We start from the raw sequence: 20,951 nt of genomic DNA, 5'->3' as shown, positions 1-20,951 counted from the left end.
GATAGAAATATCAAGGTAAGTACCAGTAAACACATTTAAAGTCAGTAGAAAGAAGTTTTTTTTTTAAACCTAGAAATTATAAAACAGCAAACAGAAGTTGTGCAATGGTAAAAGATAAGGGATGAACCAAAAATGCCACAGAACAGCCTAAGTAGAAATGACAGCAAAGGATAAAACAGTGAACTTAGGTTATTTTAATAAAACATCATTCAACATGAGAATACAGAGAAAAATGAATTGGGAAAAAAGTAAACAGTGTCTGAGACATACAGGATAATATGAAACAGTCTAATATGTCAATGGAGCTTCAGAATGATGGGAAAAGGACAGATGTAGAGAATACATGTAAGGAATTTCTGGTTTAAAACTTACAAATATGAAGGAAGAGAAAGTTCACAGACGCAGAAGTTTAGCTACCCCCAATGGGGTAAATACTAAAAAACCCAAAATGACAACAACAAAAAACAGACTCAGACACATCATAATCAAAATGCAGAAAAACAAGGACAAGAAAAAAATCTTGAAAGGAGCTCGTCAAATAATGACACACTGTATATCGGAAGACGTGTAATTTGAGTGAACTGAAAAATCACCATGATGAGAAGTCAGGATCTGATGTCTTTTTGAAGTACTGAGAAGAAAACAAAACCACAAATCCCCAGATGTGTCAGCTGATAATTCTCTATCTGGGGAAATGATGCTCTCTTAGAGGGTTTTCTCTTCATCTCCTGTGTCCTGCTTTTCCTTCTGTTGCTGTGGTAATATTCCCCGACAAAAACAGCTTAAGGGAGAAAGTGTTTACTTTAGCTCATAATCCCAGGTTATAACTGTCACTGTGGGCATGTCAAGATAACAGGAACTTGAAGCAAGTTGTTAGATGTCCAGTCAAGAGAAATAGAACATCTCTCAAGAGAGAGATGAATACATGTGTGCTTGTATTCTGCTTGCTCTTTCTACTGTTGTACCATCCACAATCCAAACCCAGGGAACATCGATGCTCATAATGGGTGTGTCTTCAAACCGCAGTTAACACAATCAAGAAAAACTCCCACAGACATACCCAACAGGCCAACCTGAGCTTGAGAGTCCTCCATTGAGACTCTCTTTCTGGGTGATTCTAGGTTGCATCAAGTTGACAATTAAAACTACCCCTCTTACTGTATCATAACATGACGGAGTGCATTGGCATGCGAAGGAAATGTGCAGGGCGGAAAGAGAGAGCCGTTCTTGGCTCTTTGGTGAGGACACTGATCTATTCATGAAGTACGGAGCCCTCATAACCCAAATAACTTCTCAAAAGTCCCACTTTTGAGAACAATGACAAATTATTATGTGAGTTTTGGAGGAGACATTGAAACTATATCACATCCCATAGAAATGTAAATGAAGGATTGTAATAATATTATCTGATGGGGTTTTCAAAGCTATGCATTCAACACTGTAACATTAAAAAGGGAGGGTGAAGGCACTTATATATTAAAACTCTTTAACATTTTACTTAAAATGTTAAAAATATTAACTAGCCAGGCAGTGGTGGCACATGCCTTTAATCCCAGCATGTAGGAGGCAGAGGCCAGTGGATCTCTAAATTCCAGGCCAGCCTGGTCTACAAAGCAAGTTTCAGGACAGCCAGAGCTACACAAAGAAACCTTGTCTCAAAAAACCAACCAACCAACCAACCAACCAACCAACCAACCAACCAAACAACAAACAAAAAACCAACTGTAATTATAACATAAAAGATTTCATACATACAGCAATATTTACAACAATCATAGAAACTCAAAGAGAAATAAATACAATCCAGTGGTTAAATCTAGTAAGCATTAAATAATTGAAATAAGTTTTTATAAGACAGGAAAGGGAAGTAGGAAAAAAAGCAACTCTGGGACAAGACAAAATAAGTAATAGAACAATAGGCCTAAATTCAACCTCAGGAGTACATATTTTAGATGTAAATGTCCCAGACAAATTAATCAGTAGATGCCATTATATGGGATTAATATAGAAACAATTTCTAACTATGTGGCATTTGCAAAAGGTTAACTTTATGAAGACCTAGGTTAGAAGGAAACATAAGGAAATATAAACATTATGTTGTTTTCCTAGCAGACAAAAAGCTAGAAAGGCCATACAATTTCTCATTAAAACTACCAATCAATTTTGCACACCCAATATTTGTCAAATACTCCACCTAGCAACAGCAGAAAAGTGACTCTTTCCACAGGCACATCAAGTAGTCACCAATATAACCAACAAAGGCAAAAAACAAGCCTTTTCATACTTAAATATTTGGTATGAATTAAACATGTGTTTGGATCATAATAAAATTAAACTGGAAATCAATGTCAGAAAAATAATTGGTGAAAGAGGAATGTATGAAAAGAGCTAGAAAATATCATGAGTAGAGCTAAAATGAAGACATATATCAGAATATTCAGAGAGGGTAACCACATTGCTTCAGGAGAAACTTATGAATATAACAACAAATATTTATGTTACGAAAAAAGAAGATCTCAAGTCAGCTACCTGACCTTCATCCTCAATAGGTGAGAAAAGGAAATTAAGAACAAAAGAAATAGAAGAAAGGACCAGATCTGGAGTGTAAGTCAGTGAGATAGAATCCTGCCTCTCTCCCCGCCGCTCCCTCCCCACAAATTACACAGTGGAGAAAAATTAGTAAAATTAAAGGTTAATTACTTGAAAACATAAAACATATTAAAACCTTTTGTATATGTCCACTGTACATGGTGCTTACTACAAGGGACATTTCCACACAGGAATGTGTTTTCATACAAGTTTATGTAGGTACATTGCACATTCCCTCTCCACGTCACCCTGTCATCTCTTTTCTCACCCTTCCCTCCTCCCATGAATTTGGTCAAGACATTTAAAAGTACTGGTGGAATGCATGTACTCATTTGCTGAAAAACATATTCATGTTTATAGTAGCAGATTTGAGTTACTTTCAGCCTCAGCGTGAGATACTTCTTTCTGACATTGGGCAGCAGTCCACGGAGAAAATGTATAACTGCTGAGAATAAGAGATGGAGTGCTCAGTGCTAGATGGGCCCCTGTATCAACCCCTTCCCACTACACAAGGTCCAGGGATTATCTCAGGCTGTGAAATGTTGTCTTCTGGGCATGAAATGGCCATGGAACTCATGACCTCACAGCAGTTGTGGTTAGCTGCACAAGACCTGTACAAGAGCAAGATAGCCAAAATTCTGGAGTGGTTGGGGTGGAGATATCCAGGCTCTATTCTTTACTGAGGACATGTTGGCAGTTGATACTTTGTTGAGAAGGGGAAGTCATTCTTTCATGAGGGTGGGGATACTGATAGAGTTCCCATGCTCTAGTGGATGAGTCCATACCCATACTTATGCAGACAGATAATGGATTTAGTAGGTTATTAAAAATAAGCACATGAATTTGGGAGGGACATGTGTTGAGAGATACATGAGGGAAGTTGGAGAGGAGAGTGGAGGCTAGATATGATTGTATTGCACTGTAATCCTATACAAGATTCTCAAGAATAAACAAAAATTAAACAAAAAGAAAATTGAGAAAGAACATTACTGAATAGTGTCATTCAATGGCACTTTATAGACAGGACAAAGGAGATCAGGTCATCTGAAGTAGATTAAATCATGCCTTTCCATATAGTAAATTAAAATATTTGATAACAGGTAAAACAAAAAATATTAAAAATAGTGAAATTGACAAGCAAAATAAATTTATGTTTAGTGTGATGGTTAAAGCGCATGTCAGCTTGTCTGAGTTTAGAATCATCTGGGAGATTGGTGAGGCATGCCTGCTAGTGTATCCAGACAGGATTAAGTATAGGAGAAGAAACAGCCTGAATGTTGGTGTTCTGGATAGGCTAGGGTTCTGGATGTAATAAACAAGGAGAGCAAGAAAGCCAACAGGCACGGGTATTCCTCCTTTCTATGCTTCTCAGCCTGCTATGATATGAACTTCTCTGCCACAGGCTTCCTCCCATGATGGACTAAATCTTTCAAGTTGGAACCCAAAGTAAATACATCCTTCTTTCAGCTGCTTCTATCAGTTACTTTGGTAGCAGCAACACAAAACTAATTATACAATTACTCACTAAAAATTTCATGAAAGATGGCTGGAGAGATGGCCCAGGAAGTAAGGTTCTTGTCCTATAAGCATGAGGACTTGAGTTTGAAACTTAAGGACCCACACATAAAAAGCTGGGCACGGTAGTGGCACAATCCTTAATCTGGGTACTGAGAGATGGTGTGGATATGGGGAAGAGTGCAAAGACACTGAGCTCCAGCTTCAGTAAGAGATCCTGTCTCAAAAATAAGACAGAGAACAATAGAGGAAGATACCTGATGTGGACTTTGGGCCTTCCCGCATATATACACAGACACACACACACACTTAAAAAATCATGCATGTTGGAGAGTTGGCTCAGTGGTTAAGAGCACTTAATGCTCTTGCAGAGGTCCCGGCACCCACATGGAGGCTCACAGTTGACTTAAATCTGGTTCCAGGGGATCCTGTGTCCTCTTCTAACTCTGTAGGTATCAGACATTTATGTGGTACACATACGTACATGCATGCAAAAATACTCATACATATAATATAATAATTAAATATTTTTTAAAAAAAGAAATAAATGCTTACAAAGGAAAATCTTGGCTTTGTTATCTTCATTCATGAGTTTGTTCATTGGCTTAAAGAGGACATGATATTAATTACACATAAACTTTTTCAGAAAATAGAGGATGATAGTGTTATCAGTTCATTTTATGAGACCAGACTGACACTAACACTACAACCAGACATAAACATCTAAACAATGAACACCACAAAGGAATATCATTCATAAATGTGAATGTAAACATCTACATAAAATATTAGAAAATTGAATCCAGCAACAACATATGAAGAGGAAAATAGCAATACCTAGTAGGTAGTTACTTTAGATATTCAAGGATGGTTTAATATTAAAAACAAAAACAGTGAATGAAATGAATCATACCTTTACACTCAGGAATATTGTCTTCTTGACAGTGTTCACCCTCTGTTCACTGTAACAACTCACATGCACACTCCAGATAGAAACATTGTATATAAGATAGCAAGCATTTAAATGAAGGCTTGCATATCCTTAATGATGACAGAGAGAATACTTTCCCTCTAAGACTGAGAAAACACAAGAGTATTTACTTCCATCGTTTCTTATCCTCATCATATTTAGAGGTCCAAGCCTATGTAATCACAAAAATAGAAGAAATATAAAATCTTTAGATTAGAAAGAAATACATTAAGCTATTAATATTTGCAGGTATTATGTAGAATACTCCAAAAACCTTTCCATATAATTAATAAATACAACAAAGTTGCAGGATACCTGGTCAATATGCAATATCAGCTCATTGCACTGAAAAACGTAAATTTGAGTTTTAAAACTGTAATTTATAACAGTATCAAGACGTTCACTACTTATTTAAGATATTTATATAACCTAAATGATTATTAAGTTATATGTAGTCATTTCCAATTCTAACTGCAATAAACTTGTAAGATCATTTTTTTTTTCTGGAGAATTTATACAAGCATGTAAACAAGTCAAGCTTGGTAAGTGATTGAATGGATCCTGTGGAGTTATATTTGGACAGGAATTTAAGCTAAACCCATAGATTAAGATATAGGACTGGAAATGGGAACACAGGAATGAATTAGATTTCAAGAAGAGACAGTCTGTCATGTACTTTAGAAGATAGATTTAAACCAGGAGTTTATGTAGGAGGACAGTTCAACAGCGCAATTGTCCACTACAACGTGATCCATACCACAGAGTAAAGATTTCAGATGGTGAGGATCACCAGATCAGCAGGATCACCTCAGTGTCCAATGTGCATGTGTGTGTGTGTGTGTGTGTGTGTGTGTGTGTGTGTGTATGTGTGTGTGTGTGTGTGTGTGTGTGTGTGTGTGTGAGAGAGAGAGAGAGAGAGAGAGAGAGAGAGAGAGAGAGAGAGAGAGAGAAGTAGTAGTAGTAGTAGTAGTAGTAGTTCTGTGTGCATGCAAGTAAGTAAACATGTATATGAAAGTGTAAAGGTGTGCGTTTGTCTCAGAGTGGGAGAATGTTCAGTTATGCATGTTTTTTCATCACCATTTCATTACAGAAAAATTTCTCTGTTTTCATTTTATTTGAGTTCTATATGAGGTTTCAAAGGATCAGAGTTTCGTAGATAAAAATGAACACTCCATCCTTAATTAAAGCAAAGACTCAGGTGACAGACAGGGGTCTTCAGGGCAGGCAGCAGGTAGACAGCAAAGTCTTCTTCCAAAAGCTGGCTGTAGATGGAGCCTAAAGAATTTTTCCATGACTGTATCAGGGGTAATTTGTGCTTTGAGGACAGGATCCTTAACTACCAGGGAATAAAGGACTGGTAGGGAGTTCAGTTGTTGATAGGAAAATTACAGGGAACTAGCTGACCACGTCATTGAGGCAAGAACACATTTTGTGTTAAATGGGGCTGTAAAGGTCTGAACCATAACCATGAGAAATTCGATCTTGTAAACTATGGCTGGGAGCAGATTTGTGCTCAGAGTCTGGGTTGGGATGAATCTACGATGGTGTAACATCTCCATACAATGTCCTTCAAGGGATGGTTCTTGAAGAATTTTATTTGGCATCGCCTAGGCAACTGACCCTGAACCTAGTTCCATGTTCTTCTCCACCGAACTTAGAGACTCAGGATAGTAGGCTGGGACCCAGAAATCTGGCCTATCTTGTTGTGTGTGATCTTTCTAATGGAAAAGTATGCCAGACTTCTCAGAAATGCTTGCTCGGAATCATGCTACTGCTTGTTAAATACTCTGCCTGTCAAGCCCGTTCTCTAAAGATGCCTGGCTGAGATGACGCGGGGGTATTTAAATGCCAGGTTAGACTTCATAGGTAAAAACAACCCAAGACAGTGACATAGAGAGTTTAACTGGCAGAATTTCTGGAGTGACTGCAGGACTGTTACACAGTTACAGTTAATTCAGAGAACTCTAAAAATCATTTTCAGATTTTTTTTTGTCATAAGGAACAGGCCCAAGAAAGTGTCATTATGGACATCTTTATGAAACTGAAAGAGACATTACATGTTATATGACATGTAAATTTGGTGGGAAGACTAGAGAGTCTTCTACTTGTCATTATTTGCACAAACATGAGATATGGTTTGCAAATGAAAGCAGCTGGCACCAATTGTCATTGCTTTCCATATTAGCACAGAAAACCATTTGTCAATTTCCACATATGCCTCATATGGGTATAACTCAGACCTGCTCTGTGGCCGTTGGAAATTCCCTTAGAAACTTACACTTCAAAATAAGGACTGGTCCCCAAAGAAAATTTGAATGTATGCCTCTTTGTTTTATATGGGAATGTAACATAATGAAATAAAAATTCATTTTCTGTGTTTGACTTCTCACACTTTGCATGTGTGGTTGTGGATGTTTGAGTAGGTGTGTGCATGCATGTGGAAGCCAGAGGCCAGTGACAGATGTCTTCTCCCATCATACTCCATCATAGCTTTTGAGAGAGGGTGTTTCACTGAACCTGGAACTCATCTGTTAGGCTAGCCTGGCTGGTTAATGAGCTCTAGGGACTCTCCTGTCTCTATCCTCCCACTCCTAGCACTGAGATGTCAGATGGGTATGGGCATAGATTTTACATGGGCACTGGAGATCAGAACTCAGGTCATCGGGCTTACAAGGCAGGCACTTCATTGACTGAACCATCTTCCCAGGCCCAGCTTCTCAAATAAATACTATACAAGAACCCCATAGGTGTTGGTGAGATTACTCAGTGAGTTAAGGCATCTGCTGCAAAACCAGACCATCTAAGTTCAATCCCCAGAACCAACATGGTGGAAGGAGAGAACCAACTTCCAGAAGTTGTCATTTGACCTCCATATACATGGTATATACCATGACCCCTCAACAAACAATCAGATAAATAAATGCAATTGAAAACATTGGGAAAAAAAAGAATCGTCTAGAGCTTTTCATAAAGTACAGTAGGCCTGAGGTCTGGGGAGATTTCCTGCAGTTCTAGTCAATTCCCAGTTGATACCAAAAGCTGTTGCTTCTCTAGTTGCTCTTTGAAGAGCAAGAGTTAGAATACAATGTTCCATGCTGACAGGTGGGATTGATGAGGGCTCTGAAGAAATCTTGAGAACACAACAGATGAGAACAAAACTGGACTTTATCTCCAACAACCACAAATGGCTGCGGAAAATGCAGTTAGAAGGATGATGCAATGTTGTACAATTTCCCAGGGCTCTGAAGGAGCAAGGCCTTGCCAATAGAAATCTCATCAGGGACCAAGCAGACACTGCCCATGGAGATGGTTTGAGAAAGTAATGGTGGGTTATGCCACCACCAACTGTCCTGGGAAAACGTCGACCAGTTGTGGAGCTATCCCCAGGAACTGTGGTTGAGATCTGAATGCAGATCCTCACCCTCAAACTACCCCAGCATTTGAGTTTTCTGGGAGGGAGAAGAAAACCAGGCTTTGGTCTGAGTTGGGAGAACAGAAATTTAGGGTTTCTCACTTTTCCTCACAAACAGAGAGTGTGGAAGAATACTTTCATCCCACCATGAAACCTGGCCAGTTGGAAGCTTAATCACACTGTTGTGAAGATGTGGGGTGAGGATTGGTACAGGAGAGGTCCTGTGTTAGTAGAGGGACCCTTGGCTGAAGAGGAGGGCTGTGCACTGCTCTAGTTTATTCAACAGCTTTCTAGAATTTTCTCAAAAAATGTTGTTACAATAAATTTAGTTTGACCTTGTTCTTCTATTGTTCCTACACATCCTCAGTTGCCTTTTCATTTTTTCCCCTTAGGATTGCTTCCATAACAGCTGTGTTTCTTCTGTATTCATTCTTGTGAATCTGGGGAGTTATTTCTCTTCTGTAGAATGGAACTGCTTACTTTAATGTCCTTGACAGTGGAAGTTAGATGAGTTTTTTAAAATCTCAGTAGAACATTGGATTTCTCATAGAAATTATTGATTCAAAATGTACATCATGAAAGAATACAAAAGCTTAGGGGAAGTTTAATGAGAAAAGAATCTATATTCAATTTTTTATTATCTCCTAATTTCTTTTTTTATCTACTAATTTCAAGTGCAATTATTTGAAGACTCCTGGATTTTGGAATTGTTCTTCCATAACGAAGTTTGGATATTTGGGATAAAAGGACTGAAGATTAGAAGGCTTCTGAAATAGGGTGTCACATTGTAGCTCTTTTTTTTTCAGTTGCTAACTTTTTATGACTTTATTCAGAATTTTCATTTGAGAGTCATTAAAAGATGGTTTTTCTTTTACCATTCAATTTCTTCTTTTTCTTCCTCTCCCCATCCTCATTGTCTTTCTTCCTCCTCCTCCTCCTCCTCCTCCTCCTCCTCCTCCTCCTCCTCCTCCTCCTCTTCCTCCTTCTTCTTCCCCCTCCTTTCTCTTCCTCCTTTTCTTGTTTTCCCTGGTCCACAGGGAATAAAACAATACATCTGAAAATAGAAAGTAAATATTTGAAGGAAACAAATCCTAGTTTGTAATTGGGAATGGATGGTTTTCTAGGGCTATGTTTAGCTCCAGCAAAGGGTTTCTGTGGCCATGTACCCATCTCATCATCTTGAAGCAGTTAAGTGATTGTCTCTGAGATTTCATTGTGTCTGAACATCTTCCTAAGTAATCTGGGGTGGTTACGACAGGCACTGACTTTTCTGGCTTATTAACGTGACTGTAGGGTAAGGGGTTCCTGATGAAAGACACATCCAAGTTGTTCAAGACATTCAGATGAATTGGTCCAGGCAGATATGTTACAGATCCTAATGAAATGCAGTGTGTCATAGACAAAAACACATGAAGAGGGGAATTTGCTAGGAAGAAGTTCAGTGGGGAGAGGGTAAGAGCAGGTAATATGAGGTGTATATGATCAAAATACCTGTATAAATGTATTAAATGATCAAAGAATCAATTAAGAATATGGTCAAAAGGTGATATTTCTATTGCCTCAGAATGATTTTTGACAAACTTTGTTTTCAAAGGAAAAATAAATGGTCAATTAACCTAGAAAGGAATAAGATAACATTAATAGTGATAGATATAAATAAGTGAATTCTCCTATGTTTTCAGTCCTGATGAATATTTTTTATGTTTTAAATATCAGTGTTGAACTTTTTAATTGTCTTGTGAAAGTTAAAAATGGATGACTTTTTCTGTGTTTATTTGAATTGTGATCTAAATAACTATCAAATGTTACTATTCCTTGATGAATCTCTCAAATAATTATTAATTGATAGCTTTTTTTCACACTTTCATTGAAAATCATTCATTGAATTAGTTGAACCATTTTTTTTCCCTGAGACTGGATTTTGTGTACTGTGCCCATGTGGCTCTGGCTCTGTCCTCTGAATTTTCTAAAAATTGATAGGTGATCCTAGAGGCCCAATCAGACAAATCTGTTGGTTAATTGATGGTAGGCAAAAGTGACTTGTGAGGGACGATGATGGTTGGTTTTTGCCAACTTGACACAAACCTCAGTGTATCCAGGAAGAAAGAATGTCAGTTTAGAAAATGCCTCCATCAGATTGACCTAAAGGAAAGTCTGTAAGTTTTTAATTATTTATTTTAAAACTACTGATGTGGATGGGTTCAATCTGCTGTGTGTGGTGTCACCCTTTGGAGGGTTGTGCAAGAAAGCAGGCTGAGCAAGGCATGAGGAGCAAGCCAGTAGGCAGTGATCCTCCATGGCTTCTTGCTGTGGAATAATCCTCTTGCATACTGTAAAGATGTCACTTGATTGGTTTAATAAAATGCTGATTGGCCAGTAGCCAGGCAGGAGGTATAGGCAGGGAGACAAAACTAAGGATGATGGGAATGAAAAGGGCGGAGTCAGAGGGTCACCAGCCAGACAAAGAGGGAGCAGGAAATGAACATGCCATGCTAATAAAGGTACCTCTATGTGGCTGGGTGTAAATAAGGAATATGGGTTAACTTAAAATATAAGAGTTAGTTAGTAACAAGCCTGAGCTATTAGTCAAACATTTAATTAATGCAAGCTTCTGTGTGGTAATTTGTGAAGCAGCTGCCGGATATTTGTGAATAGGTGGTTGGAACAGGAAATGTCCGATTAGAGCTTCTGCTTCAGGTCTTGCCTCCAGGCTCCTGCTTTGAGTTCCCACTCTGTGTTCCCTCAGTGATGGGGTGTGACCTGAGAACTGTAAGCTTTTGGTTATGGTATTTATCCCCGTGATAGAGGGAAAACAAATATAGTGGCTCAGAGAGGGACTTATTTTTTCTTTTTCTAATGCTCCCAGATGCAAGTACTGCTGTAGATCTACCCTTTCCTTAGAATTTGCAAATTATTATAGTTTAAATCTAATATTTTTTTTCTCATGTAGTACCTAGTAGCCCAATTTGTGTAGGGAAATCAGGATCAATGTTTATTTCTTCTATTCACAGCTAATAGTTTTCAGACTAATGAATTAGGAAGTGTTCTCCTATGAGGGTCAGTTGGCATGTTATTCATTTTAGGGTGGCTTTAATGATCTCATATATTTTACAACAACAGAGAGAGCATAAAGTGTAGACACAAAACAGACATCCTTGATACATTTCAATCTGCAGTGATACATTGTGTGCCCTAAGAAACTTGCCTGGGGATCGGAGGACAGAGCCAGCCACTAGATTCGACATAGAGGCCAGACAGTGGTGGCACACATTCTTAATCCTATCACTTGGGAGACCGAGATCCATCTGGATCTCTGTGAGTTCAAGGCCACACTGGAAACAGAGTCAGGTAGTGGTGGCACACATCTTTAATCCCAGGACTGGGAAGCACACACACCTTTAATCCCAGGAAGTGACATGGCTGGGCGGAGAAAGGTATATAAGGTGTGAGGAAACAGGAACTAAAGCAGTTCAGCTGAGACCCTTTGGGGTGAAGACTCATAGGATTTCAGTCAGAGGAGTTGGTGAGGTAATAGGTGGTGTCTGTGGCTTGCTCTGCGTCTTTGATCTTTCAGCCTTTGTCCTGATAGCTGGGTTTTTTTTTTATTTATTTTTATTTATTTATTTTATTAAAAGACAATCTAAGATTCAAACAACCTCAATCCATTTTGGCTATTCTTTTTATTGTTATACAACTTGTCTCCACTTTGACCAGGAGAGATTTATTTAGGTTGCTTTATGAGTGCTTTGATAAGAAACTTATATTCTTTTATTGGGTCTTTCTCCTAAGGTAGGATACCAGCCAAATCTAAACCATATCTGAAAAACAGTCATCTCTACAGGGATCTCTGGTTCTTTCCAATGGGAATGAATATTTGGACATCACAATATTGTCTGCAGGTGTCATCATTGCTAATGGAATAGCTTCTCAGTGGACGATCCCAGGAAATAAGTAACGTGAGTGCATGCATGTGTATGTGCATATGCGTGTGCATGTGTATGTGCGTGTGTGCATGTGCGTGTGTGTGTGTGTGTGTGTGTGTGTGTGTGTGTGTGTGTGTGTGTGTGCACATGAACATGTGCCTATGTGTGGAGGCCAGAGGTTGATGCCAGGGGTCCACCTCTATCACTCTTTACCTTTTTTTGGAGACAGGGTCCCTCATTGAACCTGCAGCTCATTGATTCAGTGAGACTACCTGGCCAGTGAGCCCCAAGGGTCCTCTTGTTCCTGCCTTTCCAGAACTTGGATTATAAATGTTGATCATTGTGTTAAACTCTTTTCTTGAGTTCTGGGAATCAATTTCAGGATTTCACACTTGCAGGACAAGCACTTTGCTGTCCGAAGCTCCTCCCCAGCCCCTAGACTTGTTTTTTTCCCCCCAGTCTTTTTAAAAATTTTATTTTATATTTTTTTTTACTTAAAAAAACTTTTTCCTTTCTTTTACATACCAAACCTTGTTTCTCCTCCCTCCTCTTCTCCCGCTCCCCCCATCTATCCCCATCCTACCCCCATCCCTTCCTCATAGAGGGTAAGACCTTCTTTGGGTAGTCAACACAGGCTGTCATATCAAGTTGGGGCTGGACCTAGTCCCATCCCTCCTGACTTGTTTTTAAAGATTATAAACCAATAGTTGTGTTGATACCATTAATTCAAACTTAGGAGAATTTACAGTTTTTACCTTAATTCCTCTCATATCAACTCCCCATCTTATTTCTCCTGCTCCAGAAATTAAGTTTTTTTTAATAGCAGAAATTGTGGAATTAGAATATCATATAAGAATCCATGTCATTTACCTACATTACCTACATTCTATAACCCTGGACATTATACCAGTTTTGCTTTCAGCAATAAAATGCCAAAAAAGCTACAGGGAGCTATTTCGTATATAGTTGTCTGACTTCATCAATTGCAGTGTTGTAGTGTTCCCCTCCTGACATTGCAAGAAATTTATTGTGTTTCAAAGTTACCCAGGTAGCTTCGTTACAATGGTTATGGTTATCTTCCAGCTAATTATAGATTAGGACCATTTATTTTATCTTATAATATCTATGCATTGCATTAAAATAATGAGATTTAAGTTGAGTGTGATGGTTTATAACTGCAATCTAAGCATAGTGAGGCTGAGGCAGAAGAATCTTCAGCTTGAGGTCAGCCTGGGTTACATAGTGAAAGTCTCTCAAAAACAAAACAATTTAAAAAAAAACTAGGCTGTGTAATCATGTAAAATCCAACTGCTTAGATCATAGTTCAGTAGATAATCTCAGTGTCATTCAGTCAGACTCCTAAAAGAAATTGAGTAAGTGCTATGAAAAGTCTGTACAGGCTGGTGTACATGCATTTTTTTATTATTCAGTTGTAACTTCATGATACCTTTTGTCATAGCTAATCTTGGTAGTTAACTTGTACACACTGGAAGAAGGAGCCTAACTGAAAAATTGTTTCCATTGGATTGGCCTGTGGATGTATCTGTAGGGGTATTTTCTTGATTGCTAATCATTGTAGAAGGGCCCAGCCCACTGTGAGCAGTGTCATCCCTTAGGTAGGTAGACCTAGGTTATATAAAAATGGTAGCTGAACAAGCCAGAGGGAGCAAGCCAGTAAGAACTTTCATTCCTGAAGGAAGTTCCTTTATGGTTTCTGTTTCAGTTCCTGACTCAGCTTCCCTCAGTGAGGGACTGTGACCTGAAATGTCAGCCAAAGAAATCCTTTCCTCTTCCAAGCTGTTTTGGGTCCATGCTTTTATTACAGTAGCAGAAAACTAAGACAGGCTCTCAGGGGTGGGATTTTTGGATGAAATAGCATATACATAAATACACATGTAATTTTATAATAAATTACTAATTTCACCTTCATATTTCACTCCAACCAGAAACACTAGAGATGGCTAATTTCCTTATAACTTGTGTATGGTGTATGTTTTCACATTTGGCTTTTGACAAATAAGTCAGAATAGATAGCTTGTTTATCGGTCTGTGTTTATTAGACTGAAAATTTCATGTTCTGTTATTAAACTACTTTAATCCTAGAGGGCCCACAATATATTTTATTATTGAAGGGTCTAACCCTCTGCCCTTATTATTAACATTTATTATTGTGTTCTTTGCTATTGTTATTTTATTCTCAAAAGACCTTAACAATAAACTTATAAAGTTTGGTCACAGAGAAAACCTGATAGTTTTTTTCAGAGATTATATAAATTTAGAATAAATGGGCATCTTGATTGATGTATAAGAAAAATTATATCTTTATAGTTTTAAGAATTAGAGATAATGTATTATCATCGAATACTTGCTGTAGGACTGGCAAAATGACTCAGTAGGTAAAGGTGCCTGTCAGTAAGCCTGATGACTTGAGTTTAATCCTTTGAATCCACATGAAGGAAGAAGAAACCTTACTTCTGCAAGTTGTCCTCTGACCTCCACGTGCACACCATGATATGTGTTCATGTGTGCACATGGACACATGTATATATACACACACACACAATAAATAAATGCAAAAAATTAAACATTATTTAAAAATACTTGTTTTCACTCCAGTTTTAATAGTTAAAAATTTAACCTGTTTATCTAGTACATTGACCCACTGAAGACATATACCCATAGGTTTAGCTTATTTCATAATTATATTTTTTGTTAATAAGTTATATGTAAGCAAGTTTTTCTATATAAATTACATTACTAACTGGGTAGATAGCCTTGGCACACTTATTAATACCTTATGGTTGAGTTTTCTTTTAATTTACTGTCTGGATCATGTTTTGTGGCTTTATGGTAGGGTGGACACATATGTGGCTTTAAAGGAAGTCTACTGTTCATGCTTTTCCTGCATCCTCAATGAGATAACTAATGAGCTATAGTTGAAATAACAATGCAGTGAGTCAGTTGGAATTTTGATTGCTGCTTGTGAGCTTGCTCTCAGGAATATTGAGGATTCCTATCTCAGAGTTAACTTGTCACTGGAGCTGTGTGGTCTGGCTGTGATATACTGGATTTACCACCTTGAAGATCCCATCCCCAATTCTAGTGCTGAATCTTGCTGTGTGGCTTTTCTTGGGGAGATGAAACAAACATCCATTCAACTCAGACAAGGCACCAGTGACGGACCAAAGAAATGAGACTACACAAATTTAGGGAACTTATGAGTGTATTAGAACTGCCTATTGGTTGACTCAAATTCAGCTGCATCACCGGAAAGCTCTGCCCAGCGTAGGTAACAACTCATGAAAGTTGAATCCCTGGAGCTTCCTGCATGACTTGCAGGGAGCATTACAGGTCAGAGAGCTCTCCTGCAGGCAGCTCAGCCAGTAGTAGAGTTTCCTCTGCCCAGCAATTATTATTGTTCATGTGACCTTTAAGAATTGGTATTGTGAATCTTGCAAGTTTCAGGAGCTTTTTCAGACTTGTAGATTTATTTTATGAGTCCCATGAGCCTCTCTCCTCCCTTTATGAGGTAATTTTTCAATACAAAAGAGTTGACATACAAGTACATCATATTTATTTTTTATTTTTTTCAGTATTAATAATATATTTGGGTCTACAAACTATGTTAGAATAGATAGATAGATGATAGTTAGGAGATAGATAAATAGACAACAGACAGATGTAAATCAATTATTGATAGATCAGTACATAGATGATAGATGGATAAGTGAGTACTACTAGATAGATAAATAACAGTTGATGGATAAATGAATCAATAGATTATAAAGGATATAAGTGATAGATGACAAGTTGATAATAGATATATAGATAATAGATATATAGGTGGTAGATAATCGATTGACAGGTATATGTATAGATAGAGGATAGATAGATAGATAGATAGATAGATAGATAGATAGATAGATAGATGCCTTCTGTTGATTCCTGTTGTCAAGGAAGTCAAATCTAGTCTCTCAAGCGTAGTCTATATTCATCTTCAAAGTCATTATTTTCTCACCTCTTCAGTTGTTTGTTTCACTATTATTTTATTAATTAATTAATTTGACATCCCAACCACAGCCTCCTTTCCTCCCACTCCCTCCCCCTCTTCCCCTCAATACATCCCTCTTCTGTAATCACTTAGGAAGGGGCAGGCCTCCAATGGGCTTTAGCAAAGCATGGTGTATCAAGCTGCCGTAAGACCAAGCACCTCCTCCTGTATTCAGGTTGGGCAAAACAATCTAGCATGAGGAATAGGCTCCCAAGAGCCAGTCAAAGCACTGGGGACAACCCTTGCTCCCATTTCCAGGAGTCCCACATATAGATCAAGCTACCCAACTGTGACATATATGCAGAGGGCCTAGGTTGGTCCTGTGCAGGCTCCTTGGTTCAGACTCTGTGAGCTCCCATCTCTACTATTTTTAAGTTTCTATCCAGACTCCTTCCAAGGAAAGAGAGCACACTTGTCTTTATCATTGTTTTGGACCCCTTGTGCCTTGCACTGTGACATAGGTAATCAATGCACATTTTTAATGCATGTGTATGTTTGTGTGTGCATATATTGTATGTTATGTCTATGTTGACATATGTCATGGTTGCATGTGTGTGCGAGCGCGCATGCGCATGTGTATGTAGCAGTTGGAGGATAGCCTCAGAAGTCATCTTCAAGAATGCCTTCACCTCTTTTATTTATTTATTTTTGTTTTTTAATCTTTATTTTTTTTAAATTTTATTTAATTGCCTTTTTTCATTTATTTTACATACTGACCTCAGTTTCCCCTCTCTTCTCTCCTCCCATTCCCCACTCCTTTGACTCCCATTCACTCACCTCCCCATCCACTCCTCCTCTGTCTCCATTCGGAAAGGGGTAGGACGCCTATGGACTTGAACAAGGTATCAAGCAGAGGTAGGACTGAGCTCCTGCCCCTGCATCAAGGCTACGTACTCACTCATAAGTGGATTTTAGGAGTAAAGTACAGGATGACCAACCTACAATCCACAGCCCCAGAGAGGCTGTGGATAACAAAGAGAGACCAAAAAGGGATGCATGGATTTCCCTGGGAAGGGCAAATAGATCTCCTGGGTAAACTGGGGGTGGGAGAGGGGTTGGGTAGGGGAATGGGAACTTGAGGGAGCAGATTGGATGGGCTGGGTGTGAGAGGGCATTTCAGGGTTAGGGAGAAATCTGGTGCCAGGGAAACTTCCAGGAATCCATAAGCATGATCTCAGCTAAGATTCCTAGCAATAGTGGAGAGGGTGCCTGAACTGGCCTTCTCCTGTAATCAGATTGGTGACTACCCTAATAGTCGTCAGAGATACTCTCTCCAGTAACTGATGGAAGCAGATGAAGAGATCCATAGCCAAGCACTGGGCTGAGCTCCAGGAGTCCTGCTGAAGACAGGGAGGAGGGATTGTATGAGCCTGGGGGGGCAAGGTCATGATGGAGGAACCCACAGAGACAGCTGAGCTGAGTTCATGGGAGCTCATGGGCTCTGAACCTACAGCTAGGGGGCCTGTGTAGGACCGACCTAAGCCCTCTGTATGTGTGTGACAGTTACGTAGCGTGGTCTCTTTGTAAAGCTCCTAGCAATGACATCAGTATTTGTCCCTGGCACCTAGCTGGCTTTTGGGAACCTGTTCCCCATGCTGGATTACTCTGCCTTCACCTCTCCTAAGACAAGATTTCTCTCTCTTGCCTGGAGATCACCAAGTAGTTAGACTGAGTGATCCACAAGCTCCAGGGATCCTGCTGCTTCAGCCTCCTAGCACTTGGAATGCAAGGCATTTTCAGGCACATTTGGGTGATCAAACTCAGGTCCTTATGCTTACATGCTATGCCAATGCTAGTCATGTGATGAAATCTCATTTATAGAATTAGAAAATAGTATCTACACCTCAGATTACTGTGATGATGAGTCAATACTTGGAAAACATTTGAGAAGAGTTAGCAATTAGCAAACAATTGCTTTTAGTATTGGCTGAATAAATATCAGCATATATATATATATATATATATATATATATATATATATATACCAAATATATATATATCATAAACAGCATATGCATATATATACCAAATATTTGGTATATATTATAGTGTATTTAAGAGGTTGAGAATACTGATCTCATTCTGAGCAGTATTGGCTGAAGCTGACAATTATCTTCAAACATTACTCCTTTTGGAATGCACAACACCATCATTGTCTTTGGGATATTGAGAGGGAAAGTGTAAAATGAGAGAAAAAGAAAAAAAAACATAAATATCAATCTCATTTAAGCCCCTGATTTTGAAGCACTTTATAATATCTAAAATTTTATGTTTTGAGAAATTAATTTTCTCCTTTTCCTCCTCTACCCCACTCCTTCCTCTTTATCCCCAGACTTTTCCTTTTCATTCTGTTTCTTTTTTGCTTTAGTTTTAGTTGAGGATATTAAAATGAATGTCTTAGGAATAGGTGTTTATTTTTAGGCCACTTTTAGTTTTGAAGGAGAAAGGGTAATGTGTAATAAACTTTTAGATTTAATTTTAATTGATGTGATTAATGTCAGTGATAAGTCCTTGGGTTTCATGAAAGTTAGTATTATATTTCATTCTTTGGTGTTTATTTGAGAAACCTTTCAGAAGTTAGAATATAATGGGTGTGATGAGTGCAATTAATTTTCCACATTTTAATTCATGAGGAGGGACAAAAAGTTAGCTACAGATAATATCTGCAGGAAATGGACATTTTGAAGATGATCCAAATTAGGATTTATTATACAAATTTTAGTGTTCTGTGGAATATGCAGATAGGGAAGACTGTATTATGTAGCACATTTTCTCTTTAATTTTAACCTGTAGTAGTTTATAAGTGATAAGTGATAGGCAAATATTGTGTGTCTTGTATAGCTACTCTGGAAATCAGTATGTAGACTTCTCAGAAAATTGGGAATCAATCTACCTCAAGACCCAATGATACCACTCTTGGACATATACCCAAGGGATGCTCAATCATACTACAAGGACACATACTCAACTATGTTAATAGCAGCATTATTCATAATAGTCAGAACCTGGAAGCAACCTAAATGCCTCTCAACCGAAGAATGGATAAAGAAAATATGGTACATATTATACACAATGGAGTATTACTCAGCTGTAAAAAACAAGGACATCATGAAATTTGCAGGCAAATGGATCGAACTAGAAAATATCCTGAGTGAGGTAACCCAGACTCAGAAAGACAAACATGGTCTGTACTCACTCATAAGTGGATACTAGATGTAAAGCAAAAGATAATCAGATTACAACCCACAGCTCCAGAGAATCTAGAAAACAAGGAGGACCCTAAGACAGACATATGGAACACCTTGGGAAGGAGAAACAGAGGAGATTTACATGAGTAAACTGGGGATGGGGGAGCAATAGAAGGGAGTGGATGGGGAATGAGAACATGAGGGAACAGGATGATCGATGAGCTGGGGGAGGGACTGAGTGGGAGTGGGAGAGCAATGAAAGTGATATCTTGGTAGAAGGAGACATTATGGGGCAATGGAGAAACCCAGTGCTAGGGAAATTCCCAAGAATCCACAAGGATGACTCCAGATTAGACTACTAGCAATAGTGGTAAGGATGCCTGAACTGGCCTACCCTGGTAATTAGATTGGTGAATACCCTAACTGTCATCATAGTGCCTTCATTCAGTAGCTGATGGAAGCAGATGGAGAGATCCACAACCAAGCAGCAGTCTGAGCTCCAGCAGTCCAGTCAAAGAGAGGCAAGAAGGATTATATGAGCAAGTGGGATGGGGTCAAGATCATGATGGGGAAATCTACAGAACCAAGCTCATAGGAACTCACGAACTTTAGACTGACAGCTGTGGAACCTGCATGGGACCAGACTAGACCCTTTGCATACAGGAGACGTGGTTTTCACGCCTTATATACCTTTCTGCTTTCTGCCATCATTTCCTGGGATTAAAGGCTCATTTCCTGGTATTAAAGGCGTGAGTCACCATGCCTGGCTGTTTCCAGTGTGACTTTAAACTCACAGAGATCTGGATCGATCTTTGCCTCCCAAGTGATAGGATCAAAGGCATGTGTGCCACCATTTTCTGGCCTCTATGTCTATCTAGTGGCTGTTCCATCTTCTGACCCCAGATAAGTTTATTAGGATGTACAATATATTGGGGGACACAATATATCACCACAAGGGATAGATCCTGATCCCAAGATGTTAGAGATGCCAGAGCAGTGGGATATCCACCAAAGAGAGCTACTAACAGAGAGTACAACCAGTCCAGGAGGAAGAAGTGTGTTGCCGTCAAGAAAGCTGAAAGGAGTTGGAGACCTGAAGAGCATTTTGACATCAAATCTGGAGATGCAGAGTTTGGAGTTTGCCCAGCTGGTTTTCGGCCTTGCTTTGGTCTAGTATTTCCTCAATATGTCCCCTTCCTTACGTTTTAGAAGGTAATATATATCCTGTGCCATTGTATGTTGGCAGTATGTGATTTGTTTTTTGATTTTGATTTTACAGGGGATGACAGTTGAGAGAGTACAT

This window comes from Peromyscus californicus, unplaced genomic scaffold (assembly GCF_007827085.1).
Source record: "Peromyscus californicus insignis strain IS unplaced genomic scaffold, ASM782708v3 Scaffold_3__1_contigs__length_106647218, whole genome shotgun sequence".
NCBI classification, from domain to species: domain Eukaryota; kingdom Metazoa; phylum Chordata; class Mammalia; order Rodentia; family Cricetidae; genus Peromyscus; species Peromyscus californicus.
The sequence above is the reverse complement of the archived record's forward strand: the minus strand, read 5'-3'. Positions refer to the sequence as shown.